Source organism: Schistocerca piceifrons, chromosome 4 (genome assembly GCF_021461385.2).
Source record: "Schistocerca piceifrons isolate TAMUIC-IGC-003096 chromosome 4, iqSchPice1.1, whole genome shotgun sequence".
Taxonomy (NCBI): Eukaryota; Metazoa; Arthropoda; class Insecta; order Orthoptera; family Acrididae; genus Schistocerca; species Schistocerca piceifrons.
The window spans coordinates 591,985,600-592,005,797 of NC_060141.1; positions in this window are offsets into that span (position 1 = coordinate 591,985,600).

The window sequence follows — 20,198 nt, forward strand, 5'->3', positions numbered from 1 at the left end:
ATTTATTCTTGCGCCCTGATTTAATAAAGCTCCTATTGTTGCTTCCTAAAGCTGTACGTCCTAATTGACTTTGAACAGACTAGAGGATAGAGACTGGAGTATCATAATTGCATTGTATGTCTATTTATACTTTAGTAAACGCTATCTTTGGTGTTCAAGACCTACGTTCTGTGACTATAATATTGATTTTCTCACATATAAGAATAACTAATAATTTAACCATTTCTATCGTTTTCCCCCCTCCCGCGCTTCCAAAATTTATGATTAAAATTCTTTTCTTTTTCTATTATTTTTCTGCTATAGCTTTCCCTCTATTTGTCTCTTATTCCTATTTCGTAAATTACTACTTGTGGAGGGGTTCGGGATATTTTCTGAATTTATATTTCGAGGGCATGGGAGCTAATTTGGGAGCTATTTTGGTTTATTAACACCGAGAGGCGTTGTAGGTGTTACAGTAATAACGTTGTTTTTCTAAGGAACTTAAGAGGCTATCATCACATTTGGTTGAAAACCAAATAATGAAGAGGGTACTTTACGTGCTTTAAGTGTAATAACATCGGCACGCAGTTCACCTTTGTTTTTTAGGATAGTACTGGCTAGTGTCGGGTCTTTTAACAACAAGTAATGAGCTAAATAGAGAGATGTACAAAACTTATCATAGGTAATGTTACGTCCAGACTATCAAGCTGAATCACCAAGATTTTCACAACTTTGTCTCCAAGTAGCACGGTTCTGGCTACTTCTTCCTTTCCCAAATACACTTTCATCTTTGAGCAGTAGCTTGTTGTACTGCCACTAGTGGCCCAGAACTTTATTCCGTATCTACCAGGTTTTTATGGGATGTATTGTTGAAATGGACAGCGACCTCGAACTGTTCACCCACGGTCATGCACCATCATGGTATTTAGCCATACCAAGGGTGGTTTCCCACATCTCAAACACTTCTCTAACTGGACCCAGTTTGTCATTTGACCTACGTTCATGTCGGTCTGCTGTACTGTCAAAGCGCAACAACCTCAGGATAGCATGGATACGGTTGCGAGACATAATTTCATTACGAAGTGGTCGGCAATTTTCAACACTCCAGAGCTGACAGATATCTTCATTTCTTGACTGTTAAACTCTAGTCAGGATCAGAACACCAACAAACTTGTTTCATTTCATGCATATCTATGTCCACCCAACCATTGTAAATGATTCGAACTTTCTCGTTAGTCCACAAACGCACTTTGCCATTGAGGAGTACACGAAAGAGCAACATAAAACAAGATCCTTCATTATCACAGTTCCTAATCGAAGAACTTGTAAGTACCTGGTCTGCTTTCAATACATCCTTATTGCTCTGCCAGCCGCAAATTCCGTCTTGAGGAGCTGTAGTCCATACTTCATTCCCATTGCGAGAAAACAATAAGTCGCAATAAAATTTGCACTAAATTGTCCTTCTCCATCTTGGTAAAGTGATTATTCATGATTATCGTCTTCGTTTAGTTCTAAGTGACATGTGCCTCATTATCATCATCATTGGAAGATTCACATTCGCTAGGTGAGTTTTCGGAATCATAAAACTGCTCCAACAATGCCCTTATCTGATAGTCCTCTTCTCTGTAACATTTTTAGTTTGTGGAACAGAAAATTGTTATCAAACAATTCACCAAAAGAGACATGAGCCTATCACAAAGAGGACTGTTGAACACTGAAAGAGTAACAGAGCGTGTCAACAATGCCAAATGACGTAAGAGGCGCTGAGCAGAAAGACGTCTGATTGTTGAAAAATTGCTTCTAAGCATACGGGTCTGGCAGGAAAAGAGCACCAACATTTTAACAGAAAGCCATTGGTAATTTTTTATAATTATGTTCCAAAATTATGAATAACTTTAAAAATTAGGAAAATTCATAAAATTTCATAAATAAAATGCATCGTTACTAATAGAGCAGATATTAAACATCGCTGACGGTCCTCTGAGGCCAGTAAAGTGTTAAAAGACTGTATCACAGCCTTTATAGCTTATTTCATTCTGTAATATTTTTTATGGTGTAATGCACTGACACTATTCAGAAAAAATAAATGAACTGATTAAGGTAATCAACATAGTTCATTAGTTTTGCTTTGAGCGATAATACCTTTTTCATAAAAAACCTTTTGTATTTATGTCCACGAAAAAATAATAACTCAGTTTTAAAAATTACGAATTCTGTCCATAAGAAAGCACATTTCTCAGTAAAATAACAGATAACAAAAGGAATCAACACCAGGCAAACTTCATCTGTGTTAAGTTCAGATACAACACTTTAGCACAATTAATAGTTAATGAATGAAGTCGTCTGAAAATTGTTTTTCGCAGTTTCAAGACAACAGATGTCTACATCCAGCGGCGGGACGTTAAACTTTCTATGGTATCTGGTTCGCCTGAAGTGAGCTATGAAAGAGGAATTGAACTCCCCTCAAACTACAAATATTCCGCTAATCCTTCTTTCAAGAGTGTGGCGATTTTGCCAGAGAAGTGCCACTTGTTTAACCGTAGGCCACTGGAGAAAAGTACGGAAGAGTATGGGATTTGAGAGGTGAATACTAACTTAATTCAATCAGGTGCCACCGAAATAGCCGAATAAGCCCATACGAAACAATTACGCCCACGTCTTCCATTTTTTAAAAGGACTCGTACAGAAAAATTAAAGGAATGACCATTTTTGTTGTCAAGGCTCCTAGGTACAGCCCATATAGCCAGCACGAAGCACAGCCCTGATGTTCTCTTCAAGGTAGCAAACAACCGTCTGCATCTCTCACTGCACCAGATATCCTACAAAGTTTTCTCCCCTTCTGGCCTCAAAAAGTATAGCCAAAAGCGTATTATTTTACCCGAAACGCGAAATGAAAACGGTGGCATGTGAAGGGGAAGAGGGTGGCGAAGTGGCCGTACTTTAAGGAACTTTACTGGGTCGTGTTATTTTTCGCCATATGATGACAAATTTGAGTACTTCTGAGAAGTGTGATCTGCCTGTTCAGACATGTAATGAGCCATCACTACTTGAAACACTGTTGAGGAGTTGACGCCTGCGTCTGACTTCAGTATGTTTTTACTCTTTTTTATTTTCATGCAATAATGAAACTGCCGTCTGTACTTTGCGTGTCAATGAATTCCATGCAACGAAGAATTCTTATGCGTACATATTTCGATAATGAAAGCACGCAACTTCGAAACTCGTTAAATTAGTACTTTTTCAGTGTGTGTGGTTGAACAGACATTCTTTCAAGGAAATTGGCAAAAAAATGTGTGTGTAATCTTATGGGACTTAACTGCTAGGGTCATCAGTCCCTAAGCTTACACACTACTTAGCCTAAATTATCCTAAGGACAAACACACAGACCCATGCCCGAAGGAGGACTCGAACCTCCGCCAGGACCAGCCACACAGTCCAAGAAAATCAATAAAGAACTAGCTCATCAAATGAACCTATAGCAGGAAATGCTGAGATTTCTTAATGGCTAGGTGTATTATCAACTTTGATTACAACCAGTTGGAATTAACTTCACACTGCGTTATTTCAAAGAAAGCGTCGCATAAAGTGCGTTTTAGAGCACAAAAGACTGGGATTTCATTTATCAGGCCAGACTTCCAGCTCAGATTTACGTCTGAATTATTCCATTTTTAATCTAGTCAGTGAAATATCTTTAGAGGACCAAACATTTTCCTGTGGCCCCTCCCCATCCTCCCGCGTCTCTCCCTCTCGTCCTTTCCCAATACTTGAGCTTTCGCAGCCGTGGAAATAACAAACGTGGGAGAAGAAAAAAGTTAAAGATTTATTTGTGAAGGACATGCCTTAGGGATGATAGTAGGGACCGTTCTTAAAAGGCAAAACGTGTTGTAAGTATATGCGCTATTCTTACTTGTTTCCGCGATATGTAGCACTGTTAGAAGTAGGTACTAGTAACAAACAATGTTTCTTAAGTTTAGTTGTAGAATTTCGTGTGATATGTTAAAAAAATTGGTAATGTGCGATAGGTCTCGCGCTCTCAAGGTTTCGTACATAATTATGTATACAGATAATAAAGATTTCGTGTGGCTCAGTGAACCTGTTGCACGTTTTTCTATGGGACGCCACTTCGGAGACCTGTATGTCTACCCCATTCGTACAAGCCTGTTGTTTCCGGCGACTCGTCACATCGTTGAGAGCTGAAAGCTAGATTAAGTCGTGGACTGAAAAAAATCCATAGTTCGACCGAAATTCGAGCCCGTCCCCTTCCAATTTACAGCTATGCTGTTTAGCACCAGACTTGTAAACAGACTCTTCATCTATAGGTTCTGGCGAGTAAATTTGTGAGTATCACAACATGTGACATAAATGGCCGTGAGAACCGGGCGTGAGTCGTGCTTCGGTAGCTCAGATGGTAGAGCACTTGCCCGCGAAAGGCAAAGGTCCCGAGTTCGAGTCTCAGTCGGGCACACAGTTTTAATCTGCCAGGAAGTTTCAAATAGAAACTGTTTATTACGAGGGTGAGTCAAATGAAAAACTTAAATTTGCAATAACAAATCGAAATTTCGCGCCGTTATCCTGTAAGTTGGTAAGTGTGCTACACACAGCATGCAGAATGGCCTGTAGGTGGCAGCATAGTGCAGATGCACACATACCGTCGCAGTATCAGTATAAAGATGACCGTCCTAATTGCGACTTGCACCAGGGAAGAAAAAAATGGTTCAAATGGCTCTGAGCACTAAGGGACTTAATATCTGTGGTCATTAGTCCCCTAGAACTTAGAACTATTTAAACTTAGCTAACCTAAGGACATCACACACATCCATGCCCGAGGCAGGATTCCAACCTGCGACCGTAGCAGTCGCGCGGTTCCGGACTGAGCGCCTAGAACCGCTCGGCCACCGTGGCCGGCGCACCAGGGAAGAACAGCGTTCTGTTATTCGGTTTTTGCGTAGTGAACGTGTGAAATCTATCGAAATTCATCGACGTATGAAGGTTCAGTACGATGATGCATGTTTGTTACAGAAGTAAGTCTACGAATGGAGTAGGAAGTTCGCAAATGGTGTGCTTCAGTGGAAGATGCTCCTCGTCCAGATCAGTCACAACGAGTTGTGAGTCTACAGAACGCTGCAGGAGTTGAAGCCATAGTGAAGGAAAACCGCCGAGTGACACTGAATAACTTCGCAGGATGTTTACAGATTAGTCATGGCTCAGCACACCACATTGTGCCTGATGTGCTCCAGTTTCACAAAGAGTCTGCAAGATGGGTGCCACGGCAGCTGACTCCTCAAATGAGAGAACGACGTATTGATGTTTGTGAAGAACTTCTTCGGCGCTTTCAACGAGAAGGTGATGGCTTCCTGGCAAGAATCTTTACTCGGGACGAAACCTGGGTTCACTTCCGCCAACCGGAAGCGAAGAGAGCGAGCGAGGAATGGCACCATACCCCTTCCTCACCAAACCAAAGAAGTTTCGAAGAGAACCATCAGCAGGTAAGGTTATACTGACTCTCTTTTGGGATGAAAAAGGCGTCATTTTGGACCATTACATTCCTAGAGGGACCACTGTCACCAGTGCATCATACACAAATCTCCTAAAAAAAATCATCTGCGGACTACAATCAAATCAAAGCGACGTGGATTGTTGTCAGCCGGTGTCCTTTTGCAACATGACAATGCAAGGTCCCACACTGCCAGTACAACAGTTGCAACAATCACAGACCTGCATTTTGAGTGTGTTTCTCATCCACCATACTCACCAGACCTTGCCCCAAGTGATTTCCATATGTTTGGACCACTCAAAGACGTAATGGGAGGAAACTAGTTCCGTTCGGATGAAGAGGTACACCACGTGGTGCATGAGTGGTTGCACGAACTACTAAAAGAATTTTTTTCTAAAGGAATTTATGCACTTTGTAAGCGCTGGAGGACTTGCATTGAGCGTGGGGTAGATTATGTTGAAAAGTGATACAGCTTTGTACCACTTCTGCACAAGAAATAATATTTAAAAAAATATTTAAGGTTTTCATTTGACCCACCCTCGTATTTCAGCAGTAATCGCCGAAACTGTCAGTACATTTATCCCACTGTGAGACCAGGCGGTCAATGCCTTCACGAAACAATGTTTGCCGGTGTCTACGGAGCCATTATTGTGCACAGGCGTGGTCCTCTGCGTCAGAAGCAGACGGCCATGAATGTCTTCCCTCAAGGCTCCTAAAATATGGATATCGCGTGCGAAGAGATCGGAAATATATGAAAGATGTTTAAGGGCTTCCCAACGACATTTCTGCAGCATTCTCGAAACAGAATTGGAAACACGTGGGCGGGCGCATACTAGTGCAGCGGGTGGTGAAGTCCCTGCACAAGAGGGAAGTGAATGGCAAGACGGCCAGCTAACTGAAAGCGCTATATTAAAATAGTCACATCACCCTACAGTTCAGCTACAGACAGTATACGGACGTCACTGAAATCGAAAGAAGCCCTACAACTCAATAAAACTGTCACCATAACTGTACGATATTGTGTCTAGAAGTTTAATTTAAATGTATATTTACTTATATCAAAGTAATAACCATTTGCAGACATATTATTAACACCTATGACACAACAACGAATAGCTCATGACTTTAGCTACACGACGAGCGAATGAGCAAATGAGTGTTGCGATATGCATTAAACTAAATTGTTAACAAATTATTTGTAATATTTTATTTATCTGTGGGAAACACAAAGATTTCCCCACATAGTCACTGTCAATTAACTTCATCATGTTGACATTGGAGAGACGAGCACGATGTAATAATTTATGTAAGAAGAATTCGTTAAGTTTTGTAGGAATTAAGATACATGCTTTGTGTCACGTGGTACTGCAACGGCAGGTAGAATATCTATATGGACTCGACTAGGTTCTGTGACTCCCTTTTGGAAGGAATATAAGTTAATAAATTGAAAGGATAAAACGTTGATATGGGACAAGATGTAAGTACGTATATGTAGATTTATGAATATGTATATTAAATATGTACGATGTAAGAAACAAGTGTAAAAACATAATATTTCGGTAAGGTGGTTCGGGGAGAGTTGCACTCTTGACTGCAGTGGTTGGTCATGTGGCCGAGTTCCGGAATAAGCGAGCAGAGCGTGCCTCGTAGTCTTTTGTCGAATGATCTTGGTCGATGAGGGTGGCAGGATTTTGCGGAGGTCGAATCGTATGTGTTAAAGCTCCTCAGTATAGCCGTATTACGGACTTAGCACGTTTTCCATATGACCGTGTGGAACATTATAGTATTATGTGACTGAGGAGATGAATTGATAGCAGCCGCGCTGGGTGACCGCGCGGTCTCGGGCGTCTTGTCACGGTTCGTGCGGATCCTCCCCCCCCCCCTCCCCCCTTGGGCATGGGTGTGTGTGTTATCCTTAGCGTAAGTTAGATAAAGTAGTGTGTAAACGTAGGGACCGATGACCTCAGCAGTTTGGTCCCATAAGATGTTACCACAAATTTTCCAAATTGATAGCAGTGACTGAACTACCTTGATCATTACGTGTTCCTTTTCGTGGAACATTGCGTATTATTAGAATTATGATTTAAGAGCTGGCAACCGCAAGATTAGTCAGCGTTCGGAACTTCCCGCGAAATTACACTGCTGGCCACCGTAAATGCAACACCAAGAGAGACAAGAGGTAGCACAACAAAATTTATTTTGTAGATAACATGTTGACCAAGTATCAAATGATTACGTTTACAGACGTCTGTGACATGTGGTTCCTGCCTGAATCAGTAGCCAGAGTAGCCGCCATTGTTGGAGATCACCGCTGCCACACGTCTCGGCATTGAGTCAAAGAGACGTTGGATGTGTTCCTGGGGTACAGCAGCCCAAGCAGCTTCCACACGTTGCCAAAGATCATCTGGTGTGGCAGCTGGGGATGTAATCTGGGTCACTCGTTGAGCAACCATGGACCACATGTTTTCTATCGGCGAAAGATCCGGAGAGTGAGCCGGTCAGGGAAGCAGTTCAATCTGGTTATTGACGAAGAACCTTTGGACAATGCGTGCCACGTGTGGTCGCGCATTATCCTGTTGAAATATGGCTGTGGCCGAGCCCTGAAGGTAAGGAAGGACAACTGGCTCCAGCACCTCGGATATGTAGCGCCGGCTATTTAAAGTACCGGCAACGCGTACTAGAGGCGTGCGAGAGTAATATCCAATACCGCCCCATACCATAATACCTGGTGAAAGACCAGTGTGGCGGTGGCTAATGCAGCTGTCCAGCATCCCCTCTCCACGGTGTCTCCACACTCGAATCCGACCATCGTGGTGCTGCAGACAGAAGCGTGCCTCGTCAGTAAAGACAACGTCATTCCATTCTGCCGTCCACATCAGTCTGTCATCACACCATTGGCGACGGAGACGTCTGTGGTTCTGCGTCAATGGTAGACGAAGCAATGGACGTCTTGCGTACAGACCACTCTGCTGTAAACGGCGTCGAGTGGTACGCGCAGACACTGGATGATGCGTTACAGACGCAATGTGCTGTGCTATGGTTCGGGATGTCACTGAGCGATCCGTCACTGCCATGCGCACAATTTGCCTATCAGCACGTGCAGTGGTGCACCGAGGTGAATGCGATCGACCACGTCGGTCCGTCGTACTTCCTGCATCCATCGGTCACATATCCGCATTACAGTTGTTTGGTTTCGTCCAACACGACCAGCGATTTCTCTGTGTGATAATCCACAATCTCGGTAAGCCACTATCCTTCCTCTGTCGAACTCGGATACTTAATCAAACGATGTTCGCTGTTGTCTACGAGGCATAACTGATCGTCTTGTGAAACAACCACAAGGTAAACACACGCGCCGAACGTACACTCGTCGAAATCGCCAAGCCTTAAATGGCGCTATGAGGTGGCGCCACAGGCGCGCGTGATGTGCGTCTGCGCTGAAATTCTAATCAGCTGCATATCTCATCACTGCAAACCCATGGTGTAAATTTCACTTGATTCGGATGCTTCCTTCAGGCTGTTGCATTTACGGTGGCCAGCAGTGTAGTCAGCGTTCGGAACTTCCGTGTGTCGCTCTGCTTACTTTGCTCTGCTCTCTCGATTGATTGATTTAAATAACGGCAGCAAATCCATTTAGAATTGTATAAACACCTATTAGTACTTGTTTCTTATTGCTTTAATTGTAATAAGTGTACCAACTGAATTAAAACTTGTGCATTTGGCTGCACCATTATCATTCTGGATCGAATATCTCATTTCATTTTTTACTTATCAGTCGGATTTTACATGTGTTTTGATAAACCTATGCTTAATCGTAGTAACATTTCACTTGCTACGAGGGCTATACGGAAAGTAACGTCCGATCGGACACGATACGGGAATCACAGTCAGAATTTGATGAAGCTTTGCCACATATGTGTTGGGCATTGTCCTAATACGCGCGTCGATCGCATCACGTTGGTATTTTCAGTTCTGAGCCCACAGAGAGCATGTAAAGATACTTGAAAGATAGTCTCTCCTGCCAAGGATGGGGACCTGATGGGAGATTTCGACTGATGCCATGCAATCTGCATATGCTTTTCCCTGTTCATATAATTCTCGGACCCACTCTGCAGGGGCAATGAAGGTCCTCTTGCAGCGTTTTCGATTAGAAGTGTTTGATAACTCACAATACAGCCTGTAATTACCTCCCTGAGTTTCATCCCTTCTCACATGAACCGCTGGCTGTGAAGACCCCATTTTCGCACAGACAACGAGCTTTAGACCAGCTTAGAGAATTGTCGGAAAGGACAGACGGCTCCCTATATGACGAACGTATTGGAAAGTTGGTACAATGAAAATGTGGAAGTCGGAGCGGTGACTGTGCAGAGATGTAGCTGGCTGGAAGGTGTAGCTAGCTAACTGTTGCAGATCACAGTGGTTTCCATTTCGTTACCGATGCGCCTTACTTTACGAATACCCCTAGTTTAACATTAGGTCACCTTGAGTGGTTCCATGCCTTCTTTTGCATGTCTCCTCTCATTTTCATCAATTTTATTAATGTTCTATGTCATTGCACGGCACTAACAGACCGAATAAGGTTATTTGTAATAAGATTATTTGTACTGAGAGCTCAAAAAATACTTTTAACTTGATTGCTAAACACGTTGGGTTACCTCCCTGGGTAGCTTGTGCGAGGCAAGCATCTTAGGACGCGGCACATGACACTTCCGGTTGGGGGCTGCAATTCCCTGAATTCTGAGGGGTTCGTACAATAGGCTTAAGCGCCTGACGGAACGACTGACGAGTTTCGCCTGTTGTACGTAGGGACAAACGGCCTGCGAGACGTCTGAGTGTCGCCGCAGTTTATGTATTTACCATTCCGGCGCGTCCGGAACGAAGATTCCTGGCACCGACTGACTGCATTGTCCTCTTGATTCGGAGAAAACTTGTGGACTGTGCCCTGCTGAGTGCGACTGTATGGCACCGGATGGCCGGTGGTCTAGGCAGGTTGTTTTCGTAGCCGGTCAAACGGCAAGTTCAGTGCCCTCAGCTGAATAGCAGAGGCAAGATTGGTCAACTTAAACTGAGGCTAGTTGATGTCATAAATCCCTGCTCTAAATTGGAGGGAACGGTCGCTATTGGCGCGAATGATGTTCTGAGACAGTGTGGGGGAATTGGGGAATCAGAACTGAATGCTGATTCGCGGTTTTTCGAGGGGAGTAGGGAGTAGAGCAATGTAGGCTTCGCTCTTGCGTTGCGCGGGCAGTGAAATTGGGGATCTGATCTTCGTCGGAGTCGGACAGTCTTGCGACTTGGTCGATCTTTTTCGGAAGAACTTAGAATTCTTGGACAGCCTTCGAGGCCAGGGGCTGATACAGAGTTGCTGCACGGCAGAAGTCGGCGCCTACATCATCACAACGCTGCCTACCGACGACGTGCTGCAGATTTCAGTACTGGTACAGTATTTTTTGGCTCCGGCACTGTACGACCTTATAAATTTTATACTGAATCCCTCAACAGCACGCGCGATCGCTTTGCCACAAGTCCACATTGCTTGTTCCTCCATGTGATCCCATTTGAGCTCTCACTACTAATTGCGATACTGCTATATAGTCGGTAGATTAATATTCTATTCATTAAGACCTCCAGTCATCATCGTCAGTGTGGTGTCACCGCCAGACACCACACTTGCTAGGTGATAGCCTTTAAATCGACGCGGTCCGTTAGTATACGTCGGACCCGCGTGTCGCCACTATCAGTGATTGCAGACCGAGCGCCACCACACGGCAGGTCTAGAGAGACTTCCTAGCACTCGCCCCAGTTGTACAACCGACTTTGCTAGCGATGGTTCACTCACAAAATACGCTCTCATTTGCCGAGACGATAGTTAAGCATAGCCTTCAGCTACGTCATTTGCTACGATCTAGCAAGGCGCCATTATCAGTTACTATTGATATGATTCATGTACCGTCAAGACCGACGTTCTTCATTAACGGATTAAAGTTAAGTATTCCACCAGCTACGTCCGTTTTTCTAAATTCTAATTTCCATGTCCTGTTCCAGACCTCACGCCAGCCTGTGTGAGCTAAAACGCGTGCCTAAAGGCCTCCTTCTAGTAACGCGGTGTTGGCTCCCCTGCCAACCAAAACAGTCAGTCTATTGCATCACAGAATAGGAGCCCCTTATTCTCGAGCCAACTCTTATTCTCATAATATTTCAGTATACCCTGTCCTTTAACCTTCTGTGTGTGTCGACAATCATGTGCATTTATGTTCTGATGCGTAATAAATCTCATTGTAATATGTAATCCGCATATCATTTCGTAGACATAGGCAGAATCCCATTTCCTTTTTGTTTATTATGATAAAGTTCTCTTTTTTGCGTAGATAACGATTTTTATTAAATTATTGTGAGTGTGCACTCCTTATTTTACCAACTAGCAGGGTCCACTATCATTTCTTTCCGTTACCGTTGTGTGCATAATTAATTAGCTGGTAGATAAGGAGGGGGTCGAGTGCATGTCTCGTTCTCATGCAAAATTCGTCTGAATTAAAGAGGTACAATCTCTTCTCCACTCCGGCCCTCGCAACCTCAATGTTTAAATATAACTTGGGCCAAAATGCGGCAGTACACAATCTTAGATATAGCCGACTCTGAGTTATTGTAGGTCGTGTGCTTGCCGAATCATTGCATACCTCCATTGGCTGGACGTCAGTGAGAACTTTCTTGGTTTGTTCATCTGAAATACTCGTAATTGCACAGATAGCTCACACACAGTGCAATGCTGAAGAAATACGTTATACGTTTGTGTGACTTTGTGTCACACCAGCTGATGAACAAATGGGCTCTACAAGGTTGTTCCTAAGAGTTTGTCAGATTCCTGAATCTGCTATTTTCTTGGATTATTCTCGTAAGCGCGTTGCTCAAAAAAGATTAGCAGATGGTAGGTTTGATTTTGTCTTGCATCACAAGTTTCCAGAGCCGTGTTACACCAAATACTGGGCATGGAATGGTAGTAACATGTCGATATTTTGAGTTATTAGATTGTTGCATAAGCTCGTAGCGTTTTTCCATAACATTAACTAACACAGCAGGTATGCGTAACTGAGACTTACCAATAACATATTCTCCTTCACTATTTACAATATTCTGTCAATACTGGGATAACTTTTCATTTCTGCTACTGTACAAATCACGTGGTTTTGCGGCGAAGAAATCGTCGAGCCATGCTCGGAGTGCTTTTTCACCTGGAAAGTAAGTTTCTTGAAGGTTGTTCGATGGAGAGTGATAAAGGTGAAAGTCTTAGGGCGCAAGTTCAGTTGAATACTGTTGTGTACATAGTTCCGCGTAGTCAGCGCGTACACAATTTTCCCACTAGAGCGCACCCCGCTAAGCACAACAGCACAGGCGCAGCGCTCGTCTGTCTCCGCACTACGAGATGGCGCTGCCTTAGAGACGGATCAAATTCGCTTCCGCCGATCCGCGTATTAATATGTAACGCAGCCAATGAGATTGCTGCTAACGTAGAACCTTTTCTGCTCGCGGATCACACTCGCGCAGTGATACCATGAACGCGCGAGGTATTATAACGAGTGTACAGACCTCCGATTAGTCAGTCTGCATTTGTCTGTACCAGTCTATAGTCAAGTTTCAGTCTGCGCCTAATAAGATTATCATATTCATGTACATAGCCATGAAGATAAATGTATAGACAGTTTGTCAAGTATCAGAGATATGTGAGAATAAGATTAACGTACCAAGACCAAAGGAACTTCAGATTGTCAATTGTAAACAGCATCCAGAATCAAGTTACGTAATGTCTATGCTTTTCATTATTTTAATAAATGTGTGTGAAAATTAATCAAGTTCTACTCAAAGTTGGTCACCATCAATCTTGTACTCTAAGCGTGCAAGAGGCATTTCTATCGTCTGACCTAACGGCAGAAGATAAACACGCCACGATAATACCATGAGACATATTGCTGACACTCGCCTACTTCGTTAGAGCGTCAAGTCAAATAATCTGAGAGTGTGTGTACCGAAGGTCTTACAGTACGCACACCACAAATACAGAATGACTTTCCAATCCAACTCCTGCATAATGCTTTTTATCAGTTTAACAGAACGCAGGCGGGTGGTATCGTGCAGTAGCATCAGTTCGCGCAATCTTCTTGGTCGTTGTTCTTGGACTGTGTATGCGAGACGTCTGAGTTGTTCAAGTGGTTCAAATGGTTCTGAGCACTATGGGACTTAACTTCTGAGGTCATAAGTCCCCTATAACTTAGAACTACTTAAACCTAACTAACCTAAGGACATCACACACATCCTTGCCCGAGGCAGGATTCGAACCTGCGACCGTAGCGGTCGCGTGGTTCCAGACTGTAGCACCTAGAGCCGCTCGGCCACTCCGGCCGGCTCTGAGTTGTTGACATTAAACATCAGCAGTGATGGTTACATCCCAGGTAAGGAACCTGTAGTACACCTCACCATCACTGTTTCACCAGATACATTATTTTATTTCTCGTTCAGCTACAGGCAAAGCGTGATACACTTACGAACATCAACATAAAAATTTAAATTAACATTAACAATGATTTACAATAAAATTTTCAGGGTTTCCAGCCACAAAAGTGCTTGGTCACTTATCACATGTATGTCCATCAGATTTCCTCCCTTAAGTCCGTGTACGTCGCACTCAACTATATGCTGCATGGTTTGACTCTCTCCGCACTCACAATTGGGGTCCTGGGAGAAACCCCACTTTTTCAACAAATATCCGCACCGACCAACACCTGTCCGCAGACGATTTAGAGTTACCCACACTCTACGTTGGAGTTGGAAGCCTGGAACTCGTTGAGATGGGTCCTCAATAAGGAAACTGTTATTCACTTTGCTTTCCTGCCATTGCTGTTTCCACAGGTTATCGATATCAATCTGTTGTTTGAGTTCTTTCCAGAAGGGATTTCTTGACATCAATCTGTTAGGGGGAGGAGGTAGGTCCCTGAACTTTTCTTTGTACCTCTGGATTGCTCTTTCACGTCTAATCGAGGGTGGTTCGATATTGGCAAGGACGGGCAGCCAAGGTTTCGGGGTGGGTCTTACTGTTCCTGTTATGAGCCTCATTGTCTCGTTAAGTTGCACATCAATATATCTGACATGCCTACTGCGGGCCCAGACGGGTGCGCAATATTCCGCTACACTATACAGAAGTGCCAGTGCTGATGTGCGTAGAGTTTCAGTGGAACATCCCCAGGTTGTTCCTGCCAGTTTCATTATGATGTTGTTTCTTGTTTTCATTTTTTGGGCGACTTCGTACAGGTGGCTCTTATATGTGAGAGTGCGATCTAGCTTAACACCCAGATATTTTGGCGTTCTATCGTTTTTCAACAATTTACCTTTTATTTGCACTTTTAGCTCACGATTTGCATCTTTGTTACACAAGTGCATTATTGAAGCCACGGATTTAGTCGGATTTACTTTGAGGTGCCAGTTGTCATAATATTGTTGTAGTCGTTCCAGATCCCTGTTTAAAATTTCTTCCAGTTCTTCGAAAGTGTTGGCGTGAGCCGCGATAGCGATGTCATCTGCATACATAAAAGAACGAGATTCCAGGTTTGGGATGTCCGCTATGTATAAATTGAAAAGGCATGGAGCCAGCACAGACCCTTGGGGGAGACCATTTTGTAGTGTCCTGTAGCTGCTTGTTTTCCCATTCAGAGATACCTTGAATCTCCTGTTTATCAACATATTTCTGACTAGATCTATGATCTTCTTGCATTTCACGACTTTTGACAGTTTATACAGTATCCCTTTTGTCCATACGGTGTCGTATGCTGAGGTGAGATCTAATAATACCATGCCCGTTTTCTTTTTGTTTTGGTAACCTCTTTCAATGAAAGTGGTTAGGGCGAGAACTTGGTCGCAACAATCTCTTCCTTTTCGAAAACCGCCTTGCTCTGGGGGAAGAGCAGCTTCTATTTTACTTTCTATTCTGCCTAGGATGACTCGTTCAAACAGCTTGTAAGTGGTGCACAATAAAGATACATAATATTATTTTTTGTGGATGCGTCCACGCCTTTGTACGGGGACCTGGACCTTTGTTTGGGCTGAACCATTCCTTCCTTTTCCTCATGTTAGCATAAAGGCACCATATTTGTGTGTGTGAAATCTTATGGGACTTAACTGCTAAAGTGATCAGTCCCTAGGCTTACACACTACTTAACCTAAATTATCCTAAGGACAAACACGCACACCCATGCCCAAGGGAGGATTCCGCCGGGACCACGCAAATTGCAACGCGCTGATTTTTGTTATTGTGACTTAGAGCTTGCGGTACCCATACAACCGATTTTTCAACCTTCCCCGTTTCATGCAAAAGATGCACGATGGTGTAACGATCACGGTTCATCACATTTGCCAGTATTCGAGTATACTGATAAGGATCTTTGTGAAGTAAAGCTTCTGAAGTATGTTCATCAACCACGAGAGTCCTTGATACGCCTGGGCATTGAACCACAGTTCATCAAGAGTAGTGACTGGCGTATTGTGACGAGCCAGTTGCTCGGCCACCATTGACCAGACGTTTTCAGTTGGTGAGAGATCTGGAGAATGTGCTGGCCAGGGCAGCAGTCGAACATTTTCTGTATCCTGAAAGGCCCGTACAGGATCTGCAACATGTGGTCGTGCATTATCCTGCTGAAATGTAGGGTTTCGCAGGGAACGAATGCATGGTAGAGCCAAGGGTCGTAATACATCTGAAATGTAACGTCCACTGTTCAAAGTGCCGTCAACGCGTAACCAATGGCACCCCATACCATCACTCCCGGTGATACGCCAGTATGGCGATAACGAATACACGCTTACAATGTGCGTTCACCTCGATAGCGCCAAGCACGGATGCGACCGTCACGATGCTGTAAACAAAACCTGGATTCATCCGAAAAAATTACGTTTGGCCATTCATGCACCCAGGTTCGTCGTTGAGTACACCATCGCAGGCGCACCTGTCTGTGAAGCAGCGTCTAGGGTAAACGCAGCCATGGTCTCCAAGGTGATAGATAGTCCATGCTGCTGCAAACGTCGTCGAACTGTTCGTGCAGAAGGTTGTTGTCTTGCAAACGTCCCCATCTGTTGACTCAGGGATCGAGACGTGGCTGCACAATCCGTTACAGCCATGCCTGTCATCTCGACTGCTAGTGATACGAGACCGTCGGATTCCAGCACGGCGTTCCGTATTACCCCCCTGAACCCACCGATTCCATCTGCTAACAGTCATTGGATCTCGACCAATGCGAGCAGCAATGTCGCGAAACGATAAACCGCAATCGCGGTTATGAAAGTCGGAAACGTGATGGTACGGATTTCCCCTCCTTACAGGAGGCATCACAACAACGTTTCACCAGGCCACGCCGGTTCAAAATGGTTCAAATGGCTCTGAGCACTACGGGACTTAACATCTGAGGTCATCAGTCCCTTAGAACTTAGAACTCTTGTAGAATTTTAGAACATGTTTTTTGCTCGCGTATCATGTCATTTCTGGAAACCCAGAATCTACTATGTAGGAATCAACATGGATTCCGGAAACAGCGATCGTGTGAGACCCAGCTCGCCTTATTTGTTCATGAGACCCAGAAAATATTAGATACAGGCTCCCAGATAGATGCTATCTTTCTTGACTTCCGGAAGGCGTTCGATACAGTTCCGCACTGTCGCCTGATAAACAAAGTAAGAGCCTACGGAATATCAGACCAGCTGTTTGGCTGGATTGAACACAGCATGTTGTTATCAATGGAGAGACGTCTACAGACGTTAAAGTAACCTCTGGCGTGCCAAAGGGGAGTGTTATGGGACCATCGATTTTCACAATATATATAAATGACGTAGTAGATAGTGTCGGAAGTTCCATGCGGCTTTTCGCGGATGATGCTGTAGTATACAGAGAAGTTGCAGCATTAGAAAATTGTAGCGAAATGCAGGAAGATCTGCAGCGGATAGGCACTTGGTGCAGGGAGTGGCAACTGACCCTTAACATAGACAAATGTAATGTATTGCGAATACATAGAAAGAAGGATCGTTTATTGTATGATTATATGATAGCGGAACAAACACTGGTAGCAGTTACTTCTCTAAAATATCTGGGAGTATGCGTGCGGAACGATTTGAAGTGGAATGATCATATAAAATTAATTGTTGGTAAGGCGGGTACCAGATTGAGATTCATTGGGAGAGTCCTTAGAAAATGTAGTCCATCAACAAAGGAGGTGGCTTACAAAGCACTCGTTCGGCCTATACTTGAGTATAGCTCATCAGTGTGGGATCCGTACCAGATCGGGTTGACGGAGGAGATGGATAAGATCCAAAGAAGAGCGGCGCGTTTCGTCACAGGCTTATTTGGTAACCGTGATAGCGTTACGGAGATGTTTAACAAACTCAAGTGGTAGACTCTGCAAGAGAGGCGCTCTGCATCGTGGTGTAGCTTGCTCGCCAGGTTTCCAGAGGGTGCGTTTCTGGATGAGGTATCGAATATATTGCTTCCCCCTACTTATACCTCCCGACGAGATCACGAATGTAAAATTAGAGAGATTAGAGCGCGCACGGAGGCTTTCAGACAGTCGTTCTTCCCGCGAACCATACGCGACTGGAACAGGAAAGGGAGGTAATGACAGTGGCACGTAAAGTGCCCTCCGCCACACACCGTTGGGTGGCTTGCGGAGTATCAGTGTAGATGTAGATGTAGAACTACTTAAACCTAGGACATCACACACATCCATGCCCGAGGCAGGATTCGAACCTGCGAGCGTAGTAGTCGTGCGGTCCCGCACTGAAGCGCCTAGAACCGCACGGCCACCGAGGCCGTCACAACGCCGGTCAACTGCAGTATGTGTATGAGAAATCGGGTGTAAACTTTCCTCATGTCAGCACGTTATAGGTGTCGCCACCGGTGCCAACGTTGTGTGAATGGTCTGAAAAGCTAATCATTTGCATATCACAGCATCTTATTCCCGTCGGTTAAATTTCGTGTTTGTAGCACGTCATCTTCGTGGTGTAGCAATTTTAATGGCCAGTAGTGCAAATAGCAACAGTGAATTAGAAATAAAAAATAACAAACGATAAAGAAACCCGTAGCAACCGCAATATCAACATGCATAACAAAAACGCTTCGAACTTTTGCATGAGTCTAATATATCGACCGTTACCCATCGCCCAAGAGGACACTCGAGTCAACGAGTCGTGAGAGGGTTTTAGGACGAAGAAGGAAGGAACTTACCATTGCGTGCCTGCCGAAACAGATGGCGGTGGCTGTGGAAGGTGCTGGCTTAATCTGATGGCCCTATCGCCCTCTTACGCGGGTCGCAGTTTGCCAGCTATCTGCGCACGACCCGGCCATATCGGCGGGCGGTCTTCAACAGGTAAGCTGCTCGGCTATGGCGCCCCGCGCGTCTCATGCCTGGCTCCCGTTAGCGGGCGCAGGCTGCTGTCTACACTGGCTGCCAATTGCCCGCGCTATCGCCGCCGTCACGCCAGTTCGGCGGGCCAGCGTACTTCCCGCGGCGCCGACAGCCGCCTGTGTCCCGTTCAGGCGGCCTCACATCGGGGCGCCAACAGCTGCCACGTGCAGGCGGGAAGGCCGCTCGTGGTCGCCCAGCAGCTGTTATTGCCCGATGTAACTTTTTATTTCAAGTGGCTGTTCCGGGGGAAAAAATTCCGCTAAGACTGAACTTGTCATCTCTTCACCGCTTCTCTGTCTCTAATTTTTGCACCCCTGACCGTTAAAGCTGCATTGTCATTTTAAGCAAGGAAGGAAGTTTGGTTTCAACATCGCGTCGACATCGAGGTCATTGAAGACGGAGCGCTAGCTCGGCTTGTGTCAGGGATGGGGAAGGAAATTGGCCTTACCCTTTCAAAGTAATCATCCCGGCATTTGCATGAAGCGTCTACATCTACATCTACACTCCGCAAGCCACCCGACAGTGTGTGGCGGAGGGTACTTTGAGTACCTCTATCGGTTTTCCCTTCTATTCCAGTCTCGTATTGTTCTTGGAAAGAAAGATTGTCGCTATGCCTCTGTGTGGGCTCTAATCTCTCTAATTTTATCCTCATGGTCTCTTCGCGAGATATACGTAGGAGGTAGCAATATACTGCTTGACTCCTATGTGAAGGTATGTTCTCTAAACTTCAAAAGAAGCCTGGACCGAGCTACCGAGCGTCCCTCCTGCAGAATCTTCAACTGGAGTTTATCATCTCCTTAACGCTTTCGCGATTACTAAATGATCCTGTAACTAAGCGCGCTGCTCTCCGTTGGATCTTCTCTATCTCTTCTATCAACCATATCTGGTACGGATCCCACACTGATGAGCAATATTCAAGCAGTGGGCGAACAAGTGTACTGTAACCTACTTCCTTTGTTTCGGATTGCATTTTCTTAGGATTCTTCCAGTGAATCTCACTCTGGCATCTGCTTTACCGACGACCAACTTTATATGACCATTCAATTTTAAATCACTCCTAATGCCTACTCCCATATAATTTATGGAATTAACTGCTTGCAGTTGCTGACCTGCTATATTTTAGCTAAATGATAAAGGATCTTTCTTTCTATGGCCGGCCGGAGTGACAGTGCGGTTCTAGGCGCTACAGTCTGGAGCCGAGCGACCGCCACGGTCGCAGGTTCGAACCCTGCCTCGGGCATGGATGTGTGTGGTGTACTTAGGTTAGTTAGGTTTAATTAGTTCTAAGTTCTAGG